The sequence below is a fragment of the Arvicanthis niloticus genome, chromosome 1 (assembly GCF_011762505.2).
Source record: "Arvicanthis niloticus isolate mArvNil1 chromosome 1, mArvNil1.pat.X, whole genome shotgun sequence".
In the NCBI taxonomy this organism is placed as follows: domain Eukaryota; kingdom Metazoa; phylum Chordata; class Mammalia; order Rodentia; family Muridae; genus Arvicanthis; species Arvicanthis niloticus.
In genome coordinates, this window is record NC_047658.1 from 13,953,523 (window position 1) to 13,974,017 (window position 20,495).

Sequence of the window (20,495 nt, forward strand, 5' to 3'; positions counted from 1 at the left end):
GTTACCCAATGCCAAAGGGTCAGCCCTGAAAACATACATAAAAGCAAGTGTATATGGATCCAACAGGTTATATTTGGGATTTTAGATGTATGTACAAGCACATATATGCATGCAGTGACATTTGATGAGAAACAAATAGCCATAAATCTGAAGAGCAGGGAGGGGTTTATAGGAGGATCTGAAGGGAGGTTAAAGCGGGGAGAAACATTGCAATCAAATCACAATCTCAAAAAAAAAAAAAAAAAAAAAAAAAGAAAAAGAAAAGAAAAAGAAAGGAATGCCTAGAGCTAACTCCTTCCCCTGTCAAGCTTTCCCTGTTAGCATTGTGTCAAGGTGACAGGAAAAGGCAATACAATCCACACCTCCTCCACTCTCAGCTTAGGACTCCAAGGGTCTGCCCCAACCCAACTAGTAATAACGGAAGCCTGTTGGGTAGCCCAAAGCCAAAGCCTTGATTTGACTTCAGGAGCCAATGATAGGTCAGTGGTCCTTTTGGGAAAGCGGGTAGGAAAGCATAATTTGTCCATTGTTAGAGGTTAAATCCCAGTGCAGAACCATCTTCCGAACCTACAACGAGTGTCCTCCTGAGAGCTGGCCTCACATCTCACAGAGCTGGGGCGAATCTTAAAGACCAGGCAGACAGGCAAGAAGAACAGGAAGTGCTCCACATCACATACACCCAGAATGGAGGACTTGGTGCAGCCCGGAAGGTTAGGAGTGTGGAAGGGAAGATCTTTTTCTCCACTTCTTCTCTATACTCCTATCTGATCATCCTCCCCCATAAAGACCACACAGTTGAGTCTAACAGGGGGCTCACTCACCAATGCATTTGTAGGTCTTTATTCTGTGTGGACAGCTGAAAGCCATCAGCCTGTGTGTACCTGGTTTCTTACAGATAATCCTCTTTTAAATTTTAATTAGGGTGTCTCAAAACCAAGACAGTAACTTATGAAATATCCAGACATCATCACAAAATGATTAAAATAGTTCTTTTCCTGGCCTTCTCTACCCCATTCAGAAGAAGAAAAGGGAAATGATAAAAAAAAAAAAAAAAAAAGTGTCTCCACTTAGCTCCTAATTCCTCAGTTTATCCTTGGTGCTTGGGGAGAGAAGTAGATCCAAGGCTTTAGAAGGACTAGGCCTGGAAAATGAAGCTAAGACAAGGAAGTCCTGTTGTGACTGACTACCTCCAAGACCCTGCCTGTGCTACCGGGCCCAAAGCAGGCTGCTCTAGCAAGATAGATTTGAAAAGCAAGCCTCATCCCCCTGAGGTCACCAGTAGAGCCTGCTTCTGTCCCAGGGACTGACCCTTCATTGCTCCAGGTGGTCAGAGGACACTTGAAGTGGAGCTGTGGCATAGACCCCTGACAGTGATCAAAGAGTCGATCCAAGGTGACCACACCACAGGCAGTCATAGACAATTAGGGAAATTGAAAGTTCTTTAGCTGAGTTTCAACCCAGATCCCTCTTCCTGTACTTCTTTGGCTTCTCTTCTGTAAGGGATACATAGATGGACAGGCATCCAGCAACAGAAGACAGACCTCGCGAGTGAACGGGCCTCTTTATTTGGTGTTGGCCATTTTCAAAGCTGACCTAATGCACAGCCTCACAGCTTTCGACCTCTGAAGGTCCAAAGGGGACACAGGAGCTTTTGTCTCATGACAAACAAAGCCAAATTCACCGTGGGTGGGGTGTGCCGTAAGTGACAAGGGATGCCCATCAAGCCTTGAGAATGCATATCCCACAAGATCATTACTGAGAGGCAGGTTCAAATAAGACATGCTAGAAGGAAATCTAGGTTTCAATCTTGCTGTTCACCACCTTGCTGCCCATCCAGCATCACTCTTTGGAAGATGCCACACCAAATGGCCCATCTCCAACCCAGAGACAGTTGACATTTATTTGCCCTGTCTGCTGGTACAAAAAGAACCATTTATGAAAAGATTGGTCATTCCACATTGGACATCTTTATCAGAGCTGATCCTTTACCTTCAATTCACAGCAACCCCCCCCCAAAAGATGGAGTTCAAATCAAAGAGCATCACAGTGAACCCTAAAAGTCCATCAAGCACCATTAAAGAAAAGAACACAACACGAAACTGTTGGCTGTGCAGACATATACACCTGTCATGCAGCACTTTGGGAGGCTGAGGCAGGAGGATGATGATTTCAAGATCAACCTTAGCTTAAAGAAAGATCTGCTTCAAAAATTCAAGACAAACAAGAAAAGGAAGGAAAAGTAAAAGCACAAAACCCAGAAGGAAGAAAATGTAGTCTCTGCTTGGCCTGTCTCAGGAAGAAGAAACAGAGCTACGGGGCAAGAAGGGTTAAACTTATGTTCTGTTGCAAGACACCCCCCCCCCCTTCCTCCTCTTCTATTTTTTTTTTCTTTTTTCTTTCTTTTTTTTCTTTCTTTTTTTTTCTTTTGGTTTCATCTTCTCAGTAAAACACATAACTTAAAATGAAATCAAATATTAAAAATGACAGACTATATAAGTGCCGTGAGTAACTTCAGGTCACGGAGGGAGGGAGAAGCCAGCAAGTTGTCAGGCACTATCTGTCAGAGTGAATTAGAAACAATCAGCAGAGACTGAAAGGGAAGGTGATTGTTATTAAGCAGCGGGGCTGTGAGCAGGCTACCCAGATGTGGTCATGCATATAAAGGACAGGAAACAGCAGTTTAATTCAGGAAGCCCTGGCGAACAGGGCAGCCGAGAGGAGAAAAGTCCTTTGTCGCTAATAAGCTGGAAGTTACTTTGATAACAGCAGGGTTAGACTCAAGAATAAAACACATTTCTTTCACTACCACACACCATTAATATCGCAGAAATGCGGTCGGAAGAGATGCCTAGTGTGAGCCCGGGAGGAGTGAGTGGCCCTTCCTTCCCCAGCAACACCAGTCAACCCAGGGCCCCTCATCTGGGCAGACACCTCCCTCCTGTCCAAGCTGGGCTTTTCCTGACAGCCTCTGTCTGTCTGTCACCTTCTAGAAATGTCAGATGACAAAAAAAGAAAGAAAGGAAGGAAGAAAGAAAGAAAGAAAGAAAGAGAGAGAGAGAAAGAAATAGAGAAAGAAAGAGAGAGGAAAAAAGAAAAGAAAGAATGATCATATAGAATGATCATATTATATTTCATTATTCCCTAGTGCCAGGCCCTCCCATCTCAGGGCCTGTGGGCAAGGTGTGCCCCCCCCACCCTGTAAACAGCCTCTGTATAATGAAGGCCATGTATGCCACAACGAAAAACAATTTTATATGCAGACAAGGCCCGATTTCGTAAGGAATTACTTATGCAGGCGTTCTGCAATTATCCTGTGATACTTTCAGGCAACAGTCTGACAGCAGTTGTGCAAACAATAAAGGGATTACAGAAATAAAAACAAATAATATAACACACAGAGAAACCCCATGTTGTATGTGGACCAGATGAAGGGACTGTGCAGAAATGGCTGTAGCAGGTACAGGGGCCAACAAAAGTGAGGGCAAGATGGGAGTTGGCCTCTTCCCTTAAACCACCTGAATACCATTTCACAGCATCCAAGAAAACCCTCAGGTCTCTCAGAGAGGTGTACGTTTCCTCCCCAATCCCTGTGCTGGGTCACTTCCTGTCTCTCTGACTCTCGGCTCATCATCCCAGGGGAGTTTGAGGACATTGGGACCTTTTGAAGGAAGGAACAAGGCTGAGGGGCCAGAAAGTGGTTAGGACATAGGAGGTGAGCATCTTGTTCTAAGTGAACATGAGCAGCCCAGAAGGGCCCCAGAGAAAACTTCAGGTCCCTGTGATAGAAGGTCAGGAAATACTGGTGAGAAAAAAAAATGCATCAGCCACTCACAGGAACCTCAAGGCTTCAGAATAGGGGCAGTGCCTGCACAGGCAGCTCCCCCTTGCTGAGTATAGCGAGGGATCCTTCCACTGCTTGGTTCTCACAGGGACAAGCCAAGTTCATGCATCACCTCACTGGCATGCAGGCACCTCTGACTCGGGTGTTGGGATGGTACAGAGGAAGGCAGCTACCAGTAATCCCACTCAGGGCCATCTGACCTCCTTGCTTTCCACACCCACCCCTCTGGATGTAGTCAGAACTATTGCTCCCCGACCTCACACACATACCTCTCCATATGCAGCCATCAGTGTGGGGCTGGCTACCCATGCTGTGTCTTCCATGTACTATCTGTTCTTTGTAACCTGGGCCATCCCGCTCAGTGGCTGGGCTCAGTGCTGGCCAGTTCTTATTTAGTGCATCTGTGTGAGAACCCCCTGTGCCCACTGCTGAGTGTCGGCTGCAGCCCCATCCTGTCCATGGGCATGCTATTTGTAGAAGTTTCTTTGTCCCCTCACTTGCTTTTCTGAAACAGGGTCTTGCCCCAGGCTGGGCTCTTCCTCATGCTGGCCTTAACCCTCTTTCTTCCCTCAGCCTCCCGAGTGCCAGAATTATAGGCCTGTACCACCATGTACATTTTGCAGAAACTTTTGTGTAAAGATGTAAATTTGTTGTTAGTAGCAGGGAGGGGAAAATAAAAAAGAAACATTCATAATACCATTCTGGGGTCACCACAATCAGATGTAGGCAGGTTTGGATTTGGCAAGGACAGAAAATATGAAAAGACCGGCAGATGTGTCATATATTGTTTCTGCTTAAATGAAGGGCAATAAGTTCCAATAATGGCAATTGATAATACCAGAAGTTGTTCACTGAAAGTGTCACCAACCACTGCTTGCCACTCACCGGTACTGTGACAGCTATGGTCACAAAGAAGAAATGTTCCCCCCTTTCCTTGTAAAACCCCAAATGTTTCCTTTAAGCCAGGATTGGTCCCCAACCTGTCTGAATCTGCATGAGGGGTGGCTCACTGTGCTTGTATGAGAATGAGAGTGGACAGAACCACATGGGGTGGGAGTTTGGAGTCTAATGCTGTCAGTGACATCCTACAATCCTAGGCAAGCTCTGCACCTCCTCTGGGCCTCAGCACCTCATGGATAAGATGAAGGTGATTTGAACACAAAGGCCACTACGAACCCTATGATTGCCTGGGCCTATGGGTGAGCAAGAGTTTGTGAGAAGTGTGCTTGTAACGACAGCCTCTCCCTCGCCCAAGGGGACCACATCTAAACTGCGGCATTCACAAGACTCTGGGTTTGATTTTAGTTTTTTAAAATTATTATACCTTGCTCTCTCTTTCTGTGTGTGTTTGTATGTGTATGTGTATATATATATATGTGTGTATATATATACACACATATATGTATATATATATGTGTGTATATGTGTGTATATATATATATGTGTGTGTGTATGTGTATATATATATATGTATATGTATATATATGTGTGTGTGTGTGTATATGTGTGTGTGTATATATATGTATATGTATGTGTGTGTGTTTGTGTGTGTGTGTGTGTGTGTGTCTGTGTGTCTGTGTGTGTCTGTGTGTCTATGTAAATTAGAGGACATCTTCTGGGAGTAAGTTCTCTCCTTCTACTATGTGGGTCTGGGAGTCCAAACTCAGGTCATCAGTCTGGGCAACAAGTGTGCTGTTGGAGCCACCCTTCATGCAGATTCAGACAGGTTGGGGACCACTCTTGGCTTAAACAAAGCATTTGAGGTTTTACAAGGGGGGGGGGATATTTCTTCTTCGTTACCATAGCTGTCACAGTACCGGTGAGTGGCAAGCAATGGTTGGTGACACTTTCAGTGAACAACTTCTGGTATTATTAATTGCCATTATTGGAACTTATTCCTGCCTTTCATTTAAGCTAAGCCATCTCACTAAGCCTGCTTTTATTTCTTAAGATGGGATTTCACTATAGAGCCCAGGCTGCCAGGAACTCACCACATTCCCTCTCCTTCCAGAATCCCAAAATGGCATGTACTCAGCACTGATGCCTTCTGCCCTGGGATCTTGGCCAGTCAAAGGATCTGGGGTTAGAGGGACCACTTCTGCCCAAGCACCTACCACTGGCTCACAGGGCTGCCCAGAGCATGATGATTCTGCTGCTGCTGCTGCTGCTGCTGCTGCTGCTGCTGCTGCTGCTGCTGCTGCTGCTGCTGCTATTGTGGGTTCCTCCCAGGGCTGTCTGCCAGCTTGGACCAGTCACCAGGCATCCCTCCAGGGGAAACCAGACCACAGTGACCAGACCACCAGAAGCCATTGTAAGGCAAACTCTAATCCAATTATCTGGGAAAATCTCCACACCTGGGACAGCCTTTTTCTCAAGATGCTTTCTTTGGTTAAAAGTAGCAAACCAGAAATGAAGAGCCTGGGGGTGTAGTGCTAAATTGTATGTTTAGCACATGCAAAGCTGTAGGGTTTGTTTAACAGTACCTCAAAACAAAACAACTAAAGACAACTGAAAACAACAACAACAAAAACAAAAACCCTGCAGCCTCAGTGTGGCCTCCAAAGCCACACCTGAATGGAGCTCACCCATCCAATTTCTCTGCTTGCACTTTCTTATAGAGTCTGTCTGTCTGACATCTCACTCACTGATTCCCTTGCCTTCTGCTCTGCACTCACAACTGTCATGATCATGTTGTTCCCAGCGCTTCTGAAGGGTCCTTCTAAATCAGCAAGAGCTCCATTCAGACTCTGGCCTTGGCTCAAACCTGAACTCCCCCCAAAGGTTTCTGTTCATGTCACATTGGATGGTTAGCTGCCAGTGGTGATACTGTCCAGAGAAATGGTGTCTAGCTAAAGGAAATGTGTCACTAGGATTAGACCCTTAGGGCATCTTACTTTGGCCCTTTTCCTGTCTTGTCTGTGCTACTTCCTGTTCTCCGTGACATAAACTTCTCTCCTCTACCACATGTTCCTGCCACTATGATGTTCTGTCTAAGATCGGGGGCCAAGAGACACAGACTGACCCCTCTAAAACCATGAGCCAAAATAAATCATCCCTGCTTTAAATCGTTTATGTTAAGGTTTTGGTCACAGAGATGAGAAAAGCTACCACTTGCCAGAATGCATCCTGAGACAAACAGCTTAACTCCCTCAGACTCAATTCCCCAGCCTAGAGGATCGAGGTTTGTGACGAGGTCTGCCTGCTAGGGGCTTCATGTCAATTGAGGTCATCTCTAACAATGCTTAGACATCATCAAGTTCCCCTCTGTCTGCTCTCTAGAGTTAAGGCTGTGGTTTTCTCCCCCAAGAAAATCAGAACTCCACTCCCACTTCATTCCTTGTCTACAAAGCAGTGATGAGCAGTCCTTACCTCCATGAGTTCTGAAGGATTCTGGCAAAGATCCAGTGGGGCATGAAACATCCCCTCCATATTTCTGCCTTATTGACTTCACATAGGACCTGCAATCTCCATTGCTCTTCTGCACTCCCAAAATACCACTCCTGTGGCATGCTAAGATGATGATTACTGAGGAAGGGATGCTGACTTGGGTCCAGTAGAGCCACAGCAGGACCAGCCTCTGAGTTCAGCATGTCTGTGGTCCCCAGAGCCCTGCCACCAACTTCCAGAACAGCACTGCCAGCTGGTGGCCAAGTATTCGTCGCCTGAGCCTGTGGGGATGGTTTAGAGCCAAACCATCACAAATAGGGAGGCCAGAGTCTGATGGTAATTCTTGCTGATTCTGGAGCCTGGTCTTTTAGAAGCACTGGAAATACTGGCCAGTTTCTAGCCATAGGGAGCTCAACATATGGGAGCTGTGAATGAGAAGTAGGGGGATAGAAAGAGGATGCTCTGAGTACCATTTCCTCTGGAGGGCCCTGGCCCTCGTTGGCCTGACTATAAAGGTCTTCTTGAGAGATGGACTATGGACTTGGGGGCTGTGTCTCTCCCTCTTTAGAGAGGTACTGTCAGAAGACTCCTGTTGTAGTGACACACAAATCAGTAGGTTCGTTTCTGTAGCTTTTCTGTTTTATTTTATTGTATTAGTATAATTTTTGCAGTACTCAAGATTAGACACATGATGCTAGGCAAACTGAGCCATGCTTCCACCCATTTTTATTGTTTATTTACTTTTTAAAAATAAAATCTTGAGACAAACTTGCTAGGCTGGTCTTGAACTCAAGATCCTCCTGCCTCAACATATTAAGTGTTGGGTTACAGCTGTATACTACCACAACTAGACTTCTAGTTTTTTTATTTTGAAACATGTTCTCTATGTTGCCCTGGCTGACCTGCAACTCACTCTGCTGCCAGGTAAGCTGAGGTTGTCTGATGCTCCTGCCTCAGCATCCTTGGTGACTCCTGGCAGCTAGGACTCCTGGCCTAAACATCAGTTATGCAAGACTCTAAAGTCTCTCAGCTGTGTGTCTGCTGTCAAAATGGGAAAGCTCCTAAAACCTGGGAAAGTAATGCTCATCCTAGCTGGATGCAAAGCCTTTATCCTGAAGAACACTAATGTTGGCCTCAGACCACTCCTATAGTCATTTTCTGGTGGCTGCAATTGATCACCATCTCCTCAAAGTGATAGCCACCATACCATGGGCAAGAAGGAATGGGAAAAGATCAAAGATCAAGGTGTGTGTGTGTGTGTGTGTGTGTGTGTGTGTGTGAGAGAGAGAGAGAGAGAGAGAGAGAGAGAGAGAGAGAGAGAGAGAGAGATTATAACTACATTAATCTCATGTCCACAAGGTACTCTGTGGATTTCTCTCTGAACAAAGATATCATGTATATGGATGTTTTCAAAGCCCGAGCTCTGAAATGCAAGGCCACATGAGAGACCAAGGTCAAGTTTGAGGAGAGATACAAGATGAGCAAGAACAAGTGGTCCTTCCAGAAGCTTCAAGCTTCTGTCATTAAAAAAAAATATAAGAGAAAAGAAAAGAGACTTCACAAAGTCAAGAGTCCTTTACCGAGAACTGAAAGAGTGTAAGTGAGGAAATATCCCCTGTACAAAATTCCAGACTCTCAGAAACAGCTCAGGGCCAGTTCAAGGTTCTTTTTTTCTCACTGGCTGTCAGCCCTTCTCAGTGCAGGCCCTTGGAGAGCCTGGGAACTGGGGCTGAAATTCAAGAGACTGGGAGAGGGATACCCACATATCATTTACCTGTTCTCAAGACCTGTCTACTATCGATCCTCAGAGGATAAGAATTTGTTCTTGAAAGTAAAGTTTCAATTTTACTTCCTGGTCACATGACACACATCCCTCAAGTCATCCTAAGGTGTACATTTTCCATCCAGAAATAAAATATTCTCATACCTGCTTATGGGCTACCCCACACACCACACATACCTCAGTTCCCTGACTATGAAACCACAGGTATTTATGAATTTCTTTTATCTTCATATTAGTTACTGTTGTTGCTCTTTTTCTGTGCCAAACTCAAACTAAACTCACAGGCACATACATGTAGGAAGGACAGAGTATTAGGATTAATGAGGTCTTCCTTATTGACCGTATCTCCAGCATATGGCATCCATGATTGTCCTTTTATGTTCCAGGAAGCTCAAAGTTCAGCCCAGTGACTAGCTGTAAAATATCTGCCTTGGTGCTGGGAAACCTGATGAGCCAGAAACCACTGCATGTCCTACAGTGTGAAAGCTGCCCAAACTGGGGGTTATGGGGGGACGTCCCTCAGGGAAACCCATGGCCTTCCTTCAGAAACCCTTGTCTGTCTTCAGGAAGCAGGGTTGGGGATGTAGGGGGCACTCAGTCAGGAAGTTCATTTTTGTTCTCTTCCATATCCCATCCCAAAGGAAGTCAAGGGGGAAGTGGCCAGCATGGCAGAAGTGGCCAGCATGGCGGAAGTGGCCAGTATGGCAGCGGTGCTTCCTCTCCCACCTCAAGAAGCACAGAGTATGGAGTGTTTCAGAACAAGCCAACGTACTTGTTCTCTCAACAGCCAGTCCTACCAACTCCCTACCAGAGGCCCTCGGCAGCTAAGCTAAACCTGGCCTTCAGATACCACGAGCATCCACACTACAGAATTCTTACCATCAATGTAGCAGCTGAATGCTGTTAGACTCCGAACTCCCCCATCTGTGTTTTGCCTCCCAAGAGGGAAAATAGTCTTCACAGACATTCCCTTATCTGGCAGGCAGATTCCAAACCTTACTGGCAACCACGGGCTTGTTTTCCCAACCCAGCAGCAAAAGAACCAAAAATTGTTGCCGCCTGCGATATGCCGAGGAGGGACCTAGCCAGAAGCTCCGTCTTCTGCAAGCTCTAGGCTGGAGCTCCTGAGCTGCTCACCCTTCTCCTAGAGGGCACCTTGGGATCGGCAAAGTCACAGGCCTGCCAGGCCACTGATGGCCCCCACTACTGCTTTCGTTAACTGCTCCTTTTTCTCAACATAGAATACACCCACTAAGAAGCTGCGGGAAAACACTCAGCACGGTGTGAAATCAACACTTTCCGACTCAAATAACGGGGTAGACTAGGGAAAACTTCCAACCTTCTCACTGTAGACATTTTCCTCCTGTAAGAATCACAACAAGGCCTCGATGCCACCACCAGCCTGTCCCCAGCCTTCTGCAAATAGAGGAAACCATAGACCTGGCCTTTCACAGGTTGCTATTTCCTTGCATATGCCCCCCCCGCACCCCCAGCCCTTCACGTTCTTAATCCCGGAACCCTGAACCCAGGCAATTGCTAATAAGCCAATATGGGATGATAAGCGTGGACGTCTAATTGATAGGCGCCTCTATCGACTGGCCTTGATGTCTATCTGAGCCTCTCAACAGCCAAGATTTAAATGTTTCATTTTATTTTTAACTTTCACTTTCTCCCATTGCAGCAGTGTCAGGCAGAGGTACGGTTTCACTATCAGAAAGAATCGCGGTGCAGAATAATTTATGACTTCAGCTTGGGCTTTCAGAAAAGCCATTTCAAATCTTCACTTTGATTTGGTTGTATCAAAACTACTCAAAAATAACAGCCGCACTTTTCTTGGAACCAGAAAAACATGAACAGCACCTCAGGATTCTGAGCTGGAGCTTCATCTCTATCCAGGAAGAAAACTCCAGAAAGGAATTAAGCAACCGAGTGGAAAACACAACATCGGGTCGAAGCACGTTATTTCTTTCTGAGAAAATAGAACATTGTTCTTTTGGATCCTTTTGTCTTAAACTGACACCGCCCCAAACGGCAAAGAAATGCTGGTCCCCAGGAGCCACAGCCCATGGTTTTACAGGGTGGGTGCAGGTGCCTCCACTGGTAGCCAGGAGATGCTTGTCTGGGGTTCAGAGTAGATGATTGGAATTGGATTTGTGTGAGCTCAACAGGACAAACAGGAAGAGGCCAGGAGTGTCCAGGCAGACAGCCCTAGTGGGGTGAGACTTACCTTAACACCCTCACTGCATGCTTGACTTAAGGACTGTCAGTCTAGTAAGAATATGTCCTCAGAAAAGATGCTCTGGATGCTGAGAGATGGCCAGAGGGGTGGGCCCGCAGCTCCCTGTCACGAAAAAGGAAATAGAGAAAGAAACCGTGTAAAGCAAAATGTAACAAATTCAGAAAATCACAGCCATACTTGGAGGTCAAGGAAACTCAGCTGCAAAGATTAAAGATGAAATCAAATCCAGAGTATGAGAATGGAAATCTATCCCCATGCAAGGCCACCGGTGATGTGCCGTAGACAAGAAGCTAAATACTGCCTAGCACTGGGATCCTTTATTTCCATCAGATCAATAAGAGCTTATATTTATCAGGATTCCAAACAGCTGCCACTTCTGACAGCCTCCACTTTATTTTCTCACTCCTTGCGCTGTATCGGGGCAAAGAGGACCCGAGAAGCAGCTTTTAGTGCTATTTACACCTGAAGACACAATTCCATTAAGAGGACCTGTTTTGTTAAAGAAACAGGGATTGATATGATTATATTGGCAGGAACGGGAAGTGCCTTTGTTCTTCTCCCCAGGTCTTCCCCTCTGCAAGCCAGACCCTGTGAGGAGAACGTCTGATGTGAAGTCTGTGTACAGGCACCTCTATCTCCCTGTTGTTGTTCAAACTTGCCATTTGTAGAGGGAGGAAGGACTCTGCTAAAATGGTTACCCCTCTAATCATCTGTACGGCAATATTTGCTATCAGGCATTCTAAATAGATTATCAGCAGTCCATCTGTGTCATTATTGATTTATAAGGCTTTAAGCAGCTTTAGAATGGAAGCTTTCCCACCGAGGGGCTCCTTGTATAAATCAGAGCCGTGCTCAAATATAGCAGCCATCATTCAAGATATTGTTCTTCAAATCATAACAAGAAGGAGAAAATGATAAATTGCTTGTAATATACTGATCCAAACTGATATGCAAATCTTGTTTTTAAAATATATTACTTGAGTAAAAAGAGGCATCATTAACATATGAATGCTATATGCAAATGATCGTGACAGAGCAGATGTTGGCGCATGTAATTGACCTATATGTGAATTGCATCAGAACCCTTAACTCTATTAATTCACTACCCAGTAACTAGATATTGTCCAAAAAGTACATTCTTTGAAACCATATACTGGAAGCAAAGCTGACAGGGTTCCAAGGATTCAGAAACAAGGTCACTGTCAGTAGTATTTTGCTGTCATCTGCATTCCCCTTCTTATGGATGACATCATCATGTGGCCGTGTAAATCGATCACTTAATAGCATTTAGGAAATACTGCAGTGGGGAACAGGTTATAAAAAAAAATGCCCCAGTTTTATTCTTTTTCTTGGCAGAAATGTCATACCTCTTAAACTGAGGGTTTGTGCATGAGTGCCCTGTGAAACTCACAGATGCCATTTTATTCCCCGTCTTTATTTTTCCACTTCTTCTCAGAATGACATTAAATTGTATTAAATAGCCTTTTGTCCACAGGGCACAGACCACCCCGCATATGATAATGCATTAATGCCCCACGTTCCAGCCACTGAGCTGAAACATTCTCAGACTTAGAGGATAAGTATGAAGCGCCATTGTGTGTATAGCCTGCTAACAACTGTGACACATACTAATAGAAACATACCTAATAAATTACTGCTTTCAGGTCTAGCAAGCTGACATTTCTCTGCAAGGGACAATTTTATATTTGTGGCACAGAACAAAATTGCTTCATATGAAGCCACTGTGGATTAGCATAAAAATTAACACTTAAATTTCAGCTTATTTTCCACCCTCTCCTCCTGCCACAACAATCAATTCCTCTTATAAATCTGATTAGATTTTATGATGCTTATTATTCCAAGCATGCCTCAACACAGCATTCACGGGCTTGAAGACTATTTGTTTAAATAGAAAAAAGAAGCAGATAAATCTATAGGTATTTTTTATTACCCCTTTCCCCACCAGTTTCTTTCTCATATTGTAACATCAGTAATTGATTGCACACATTAATTAACATGTAAGGTAGAAATTCTGCATTATGTGTGATTTATTTTCCTATCTGGTGAGTAGGTTTGTGTGTTGCCCTTGTATTTCTAGGACATTGGGCTCGATTCTGGTCCAGACATGAATGTCAATGCTCACTCCCCCGAAAGTTATTAATGTCAGATATGAAATGAGATTTTTGATTTCACCTGCTTACTAATCCACAAAAGCTGTTTTGAGTGATGTAGGCTTAAATGCTCAAATTTGAAATGATATATTGCTATATCTGATAACATGCAAATATGTTCATTAGACATAATTTAGCAGGAGAGAATAGCAACACTTTCATAACAAGCCGAGGTCAAAAATGGTTGTTAATTAAACAAGTCTTGAAAAATGGCATTGCCGGGGACACTGTCCGGCAGACACCAGGCTTGCCAGGGATATGCCACAGATAAGTATCCAAGGGTCTGCTCCAACACAGACAAGGGGTGGGGACACTTCTGACTGTCTCACCTAACCTAAAGGAAGGCTCACACAAAGACCCTTGAGTTAATCAGACATGGTGCTACTTGGAGTTTAATGGTAACATGCTATACTTGCCCATGTGAAGATGTGATTTCACTTTCTGTCTTCGTGGCTTCCCGTGATTTATATGGTTGACTCTTTCACAGACAAACCAGGAAAGAAATTAATATTACATCCGGCCATACTGCTGGTTGTCCTGAGTGTTTATGGCTGTGTATTTTAAACCAAGCATCTAGAGTTACGGGTAAAACCATGCCTGGGATGTTGAGGGCAGGGATGGGGGCTGAGGAGGATAGAGCACTGTGCATGTGCCTATGATTTCTTCCTTCTCTGATCCTTCTCAAGCATGTGCACCAGTCACCTGGGGAATGAGCGTGCGGTTAGAATTCTTCCCATTGGTCATGAGTTGAGATTCAAGGTGGTGGAGGTTCTAATACAGAGGTAAACATGCCATCTAGACTTGCCTTCTTGGATGCCTGAGTATCTTCAGAGAAGAAGGCACCATGGGGGTCAATTACAATCTAAGGGGAGTAGCAGTGTTTTCCCACTGAGCACCCACAGACTCTATATAGGGAGGAACAACACTCACAGAATGGTTAAGGACAAAAACATCATCTGCAACCAACTTGTCCCTCATGCCACTTGTGAAAATCATTCACTGGTTTGTGTGAGTTTTATCCGAAGAATCCCGAAGGGCCTCTCTGGAGGCAGAAAGGCTCATAAGTGCAATGGAGCCACATACACAGCCAGGAAAGTTCATGTGAGATGCACTATTGAATCTGAATTGTCCTCTATAGATTGCTGTTTAGAGTGCTTGGTCCCCAGCTGGTGGCACCATTTTGGAAGGCTATGTGAGGAGCACTAAGGAAGCAGGAACTAGCTGATGGCCAGCCATTGTTGGCATGTAGAGGGGAGGGGGTTAAAGGTTAAATGGCCGCTGGCTCCTGCCATGCTTCCTCTGCTGCTTGGTCTGCCATGATGGGAGGAGCCTTTGTACCTGCTGCCACTGCCATGGACTGGTCTGCCCATCAAACCTTGCTCACATGGTAGACCCTCTGAAACCATGAGCCAAAAATAAGTCACTCCTCTTTTAAGTTGTTTCTGTTAATCACCCATGATGTGAAAGGAACGGATACAGTGGCAACTCAGCACTTGACACAGCTCTCTCTAGTCCTCATCCAAGTCGTGAAACTATCCCAAGTCCAAGCCTAAAAGACCTCCTCATTCTAAGCCTGCCTGGCACTCATTATTGCTATCACTAGAAGTTTAAGCTCACCTTTGGATTGTGTTTTACGGTCCTTGAGCTTTCAAATGTGTATCTCACCTAGGGAAAGAGGCACAGGGGGGGGTGGGCATTCCTTTGTGTGACTTTGTGAACTGGACAAGGGGACTTTAATAAATGAATGTGTTTGATTTTTATATCACAATACATGAATTTAACTTTCACTTTTCACAGACCGAAAGCCATCTCTCCAGTCTTGGCACCATCTATTCAACTTTATGCACCTCCACACCCAGCATCTACCTGGTTTAAGTATAACACAACTCCAGAGACTGTAAGTCATTTCAACGTGGATTATTCATTAAGTGAACGAGTGAATGAATGAAAGAACAGCCACCACACTGCACATGTGATTAAGAATATAAGTAAATGAACATCTAAAGTCATGTGTGAACGAATAGAGAGAGAACGAGGGTGATAACTAAAGGAATCAAAAAGTAGAAAGTGTATGAGTCAATGAGTAAAATGCATACGCAAATAAGGAATGACTTGTGGGTGGATGACAGAAGAATTGTAGACCAACAGGGACTCTTTTGCTACTTTTAGTTAGGGATTGAACCCTAGAACTTGTACAGGCTAGGCAAGTGCTCAACAACTGAGACCCTTATCAATGAATGCCTAATCAATAAATACGTACATGAATGCCTCTATAATGTCCACTCAAAGAGTTGGTGTGAGACACATTAGAAAACAGGGCAAATATAGGTCCCTGCTTGAGAAGATGCTGAAAAGGAGTTCCTTTCCAGTTTACTTTTACCTAATAGGAGTCTCTTTAGACCCTGATAGAATCAGGAAGAAGACCAAAAAAAAAAAAAAAAAAAAGCCTATCAATCTAAGCCTCCCAGAGCATATCCCTAATGATGAACTCCCTAGCCCAGGATATTCCTAGAAAATCCTGCTGGACACTAGAAGGCCATCTTCCTGGATAGAAGGAGCCTTGGCATGGGAGCACTGATCCCAGCACACAGCATACAAGCTCCAGCAGGAATACTACCAGTCTCAAAACCACCTCTGTGTCTCTACCAGTAGAATCGAGACAATAGGGCTAGGGTATCACTGAGAAGTAAAGATGACCAGTCAGCACATAATAGTTTCTGGCTCCAATCTCTGGCATCAATAAAGTAAATATAGAGTATAGATAACATATCTAAGAGTTACAGGTTCTGTCTCGACACATAGCAACTGCTCAACTACTGGCTAACATTGCTGGCCCTTGCTGAGTAATTGTGTCCCAGGACTTTGGGTCCCTATCCATGTTGAGCTTAGTCCCAGATGGGCATCCATCTCTCTGAAATTCTGTATGTTCCAGGCTACCTGAAGCAAGACACTGGGCCACAAGGACCTTCCATTTAAGTGTGTATTTCATTTCATCTACCAAAGCCCCACCAACATGATCAAAGATACTTATCTAACCTTGCCATACAATGCCAACATTTGAGATTCTTTGCTCTATGATGAAACCTGGTTTTCTACTTGTAGAAGCAAGAACTTGACCTACATTTATGGGTTCTCAGCATCTTCTCACAACAGAACACTGCCCACAAGGAACTCAAGATCCACAAAGAACTGCGTAACTCCACAAGAGGAACCCTGATTCCTTTCCCCCATTCTCTTACTTCCAGAGCCTCTTCTTGGAAACCCTTGGATTACGATGGACACCCATTTGGGAACTACTGGTGCTGGAGTCTCCATGATGTTTGGTGACTTTCACACTTTGTGACAGTGGTATTAGTAACTTGGGGGTGGGAGTCATGCATTGACAATCTGGTATCACTGCTGTAGGACTCTCATTGACCCCAACAAACACAGCACAAGTTTAGAGGCCCACTCTCTAGTCTTTCCAAAAGGACAGTCTTTCGTTCCCCGTTCACCACTACTCATTTCTCATTTCCGGTGATGCCAGTGATTCCATGCTGGAAGCCAGGCCTATCTCGCCTCCAGCAGGGGCACTGAGGGAGGTCTGAGATTTCCTGGGCTTACTGTTCTGACTGGTAGATAATAAGCCTCTGCCCTCTACACATACTGGGAAGAAGAAACACCCAACATCCTACCACAAGCCGGTTGCTTATAAGATGCGGTGAGCAGCTAGTTTCCAGGATGAAAACAAGAACCCACATGAAATTCCTCTCTGTAGACTCGTTCCTTCTGTTCTGTCTTGATCAAGTCAGTGTATACAGTCTACATTTGTGTCATGTTAAAAGGAAGTAGAAGAGGCTAAATTAATAAGTCCCAAAACTGAAGTGGATGTATAAGTTCCCTTTGGGAAAGGGCTCCAAGGTGGGAAGGAAAGCATTACACAGAAATAGCATGTAGAGAAAACCTGAGCATGACGGGACCGTAAATGGAAATAGAGGTTGTGAAGGGGAGGGAAGAGGAAAGAAGCTTCACTGAGAGGTAGAATGGGAGGGATAGGGAGATAGCCACAAGAGGAACCTCTTTAGACCAGAGGAGCCTCTTTAAAGAGGATCCTTCATTTCTGGAACAAATCACTAAACTGCCTCTGCCCCTAATTCCAAAATCTCAGATCAGTCCCAGGAACAAATAAACTTTCATAAGATGGCAGGAAATTTCTCATTACATGATTTAGTTTGGCATAGAATACATGTGAGGGATTGCTAAAGAGTCGGGTACCATAATTCCAAGTCACAGCACCGACTTATTGTTAACTCTCTGTCCAAGATGGAACTCAGCAAGGCATGAGCAGATGCAAACTATGGGATCGGCTCTAAAGGTTAGGGCTTCATGTTCTCAAGTATCATTTGCATACCACCTTCACCCCGTGGGACTTTCTACTCAAGCTTCTGGCAAGGACTAGTTAAGGCTTCCTCAAACTGATGGGCAGATTTCTTAAAGTCAGTCTACCTCATTTTATATAAAATTGTCATTAAAACAGCCAGTATGCTGTCCCCAACTGCATAAGTAAACAGATAATGACATCAGAGAGGAACACCCACAGTGATTTTGCACCCGGAGACAGTAGGGCAGTGTGGGAGAAATGGCCAGGGAGGGCAGGACAAGAACCAACTTTAGGGTGAGCTGTCAAGCATAAGTCCTCCTATAGTATGCTATGCTGTGGGCCTTCGATGCTCAATAGCCGCTCAGAGACCATTTCCTCCTCTTTAAGATGGGGTGATGGTCATAAGAATGATTTAAACTAACTGAGAGAATCAGTAATTAGTTCACTAAAAACAATAATGTGCCCAGCACACAATTAGTAGCTGCTATTGCTGTTGCTCTTCTCACACAAAAAGGTAACCCAGGAGATGCTCTAGAATGGCCTGTCTAGTCAGTGTCTCACACTACATGTGGACTGGTAGATTCTTATTTATATGAGCAGTGACAAGGCCATAGGGCTAAGAACCAGGAGCCTTGGTCATTGCCTGGCCAGTCATAACTCACTATCTGAGATTGACAGCCTATTCCCTTCCTTCCCTTCTCATGCCTTGACTTTCCCAGCTGCTCAATACCAGGACTGAATACAGGAGTGTCTAGAGAGCTTCGAGCTGTGGGGAGTTTGAATTCCCAAGACTCTCATTGGCTCAACCTTAGTGAAAGAAAAAAAAAATGCCTTCCTCACTTATAATCAATGCCCTAACCCAGCGAGTGACTCACTCACAATGGCCTCCAGTGTTCAGTAACAACACAATCACAGACAGGCAAAGCCAACAACCCCTAAAGTGTAGGGTCCACCATTCGCACCCAGGAGGGAAAGAAGGAACAGGCACTCGGAGACTCCAGTATGAGGTCTAGGATGGACAGTGATAATGTCCTTATCACCTAATTGGAAACACTCCATCATAGAGTCCTGCTAGAGCCTCTAAAAGCTCACCCCTAAGACTTGGCCTACTTCTTCTAACCCTTTCTACTTGTGGCCATCCCAACTCTCACTTTAATCTATTATTTTAAAAATACTGTAGTGCTATCAGTAGAGTGTATTGGGTGGCTACCCTCTTGCTATTTCCCAACATCCAGCCAAGAATTCTGTAGCTGAGACTTTGGGGACTACAGAATCTTGCACCTTATCCTAAAGCAGCCTAGTTTCTCCAAGGATAGGTCACATATTAACCTGTACTTTGCTATAACACAATACCTGAGGCCAGCTACCCTTATAAAGCAAAAAGGTGTATTTAACTCCTCATTCTGAAGATTATGGAGACAAGCATTTGCTCAGGTCTGGAAAGGGCCTCATGCAAGAACACACAGGAGTGAACATTCCCCAAATTGATCATCAGAGAGCCATTTATGGGGCTAAACTTCTCTCTTTGGTTTGATTTTATGAGATAGGGACTATTTTTGGTGTTTTACTCATTTTTTTCATTACTATTGTTATCATTATTTTTATTTGCAGTGTAAGTGATTGAGACCAGGCCCTTGTGCATGGTAAACAGACATTCTACCACTGAGATGTGTCCCCAACCCTATAGCTTACTCTTATAGCTACTCTCTATTTTGGGAGCCCAGAACTCCAAGGGAGCTTATCTCAATCTCTTCCAAGGATAGCTACCTGAAGGCTCTACCTCTTAAAGGTTCCATCTCCTTTCAGCATTATCATATAAAATGCTAAGTTCATACTATATGACCCCAAGGGACACACTCAACCATATTCAAATCATATCAGGTCTGTTTAGTGACCGGAGGGATGGCTCGACAGTTAAAAACACTTGCTGCTCTTCCAGAGGACTCAGTCTTGTTCCTATTGCTCAGGTCATGTGACTCACTACCACCTGTGACATCAGCTCCAGAGGATCTGATGCCCTTTTCTGACCTCTACAGTCACCTTCACTCATAGGCATATACCCTTACAGACACTTGTAGACACACTTTAAAAGGCTGCTTACAAAGCCTATCTATTCCTCCGCTACACACAAGATCGGAACTACCTCAGAAACCCCAGGGACTTGTGCTGAAATCCACACCTTGCAAGTTTAGGTTTGAAGCTTGCTGCATTAGGGATCTCGGGTTCTTTGGAAGACTCCCAGTCAGCAGCCCAGCTGTAGATGGAGTCTTCCTAGGGTAGACACCTTCCTGCAGTCATTCCCATACCCAGGTTAGGCCCTGGTGACCTGAAAATGTGGGCAGGGATGGGAAGATCAGTGCACAGAGCTTTGCTATTGGTATGAAGGTCATGCTCCCACCCCAGGGACCACTAGGTGTGGCTTCGGACAAATATACACATATGCCATCCCGACGTTTGTTTTGTAGTGTAAACACATAGTCTCTAAAATAGGCAATGTTGAGTCTCTGGCACAAAATAAGAGTATGAGAGTCACTGTTTACAATCCCTACAACCCTCCAGCTTGCAAAAGCTGTCAGATCATGTCCACAGGAAAAGCTTTTTCCTTAACAGTGAGTCCTTGTCTTGCTCTCAGGCTAGTTGGAATCATATAACCATAGAAGGGCTTCAAGGGACCCAAGTTTGTCCCCACAGGAGTGAGGGAGAGGGAAGGAGAC

General features: G+C 44.7%; 1 protein-coding gene across 2 annotated transcripts in view; it reads right to left on the minus strand.

The window, feature by feature from the left end:
- Znf536 (zinc finger protein 536) overlaps window positions 1–20,495 on the minus strand; it is a 453,895-nt gene that overhangs the window by 318,752 nt on the left and 114,648 nt on the right. For both annotated transcript variants that reach the window (XM_034518687.2, XM_076932384.1), the window contains exon 3: window positions 11,239–11,352. The gene's annotated coding sequence lies outside the window, so the exon portion shown is untranslated. The remainder of the gene's footprint in view (window positions 1–11,238; window positions 11,353–20,495) is intronic.